This window comes from Larimichthys crocea, unplaced genomic scaffold, assembly GCF_000972845.2.
Source record: "Larimichthys crocea isolate SSNF unplaced genomic scaffold, L_crocea_2.0 scaffold64375, whole genome shotgun sequence".
In the NCBI taxonomy this organism is placed as follows: domain Eukaryota; kingdom Metazoa; phylum Chordata; class Actinopteri; family Sciaenidae; genus Larimichthys; species Larimichthys crocea.
Genome location: NW_020858467.1, coordinates 1 through 556, shown reverse-complemented (window position 1 = coordinate 556; position 556 = coordinate 1). Strand labels below are relative to the sequence as shown.

Genomic DNA, 556 nt, shown 5'->3' with positions numbered 1-556 from the left:
TTTGACTGAATGTAGTCATGGTAACAGTTTGTAACTTATGACTTTATACTGTACTGTCTACTACTGTCTTTCCTGTCTGTGTGCTCTCTGTATCACAGTTTTGCTGTCACGGTCATGCAGTGATTGGCTGCACTATGCTGTGATACAACAACTGGAGAAAACAACAGAGATGAACCCTGAGTGAGAACAGTTCTCCTGTGAAAGACCTGCTGTGTTCACGTTCAGTCAAACTAAGACTATACTTTCAGGGATCATTTCTATAGTTTCTAACTGGAGAAATGTGTTTCTAAAGTGTTTGGTCTCGCCAACCATGATGATGAGTTGTGATATTTCTTTCTGAGCGTGAAGCGGACAGAGAGTAATGATTCGTTTCATATGTTCTCTGTCATTGATGATTGTTCTTTACTTCTTTGTGGAGTATTGAGGAAGGGAATATGATCAGAGTGGTTTGTGATCTTGTACTAAAGACATAAAGTCTTGGATATTAAGAGTACCTATGTACTTGTTAGCACTGAATGCTCAAGAACCTGCTTTTGTTGGATGACTACAGTTTAGT

General features: G+C 39.0%; 1 non-coding gene across 1 annotated transcript; it reads left to right on the top strand.

The window, feature by feature from the left end:
* The first annotated feature begins 232 nt into the window (after positions 1–232).
* LOC113745320 (small nucleolar RNA U3) lies at positions 233–448 on the top strand. The gene has a single exon (XR_003462097.1). It is a non-coding gene; the product is annotated as a small nucleolar RNA U3 (small nucleolar RNA).
* The last annotated feature ends 108 nt before the right edge of the window (positions 449–556 follow it).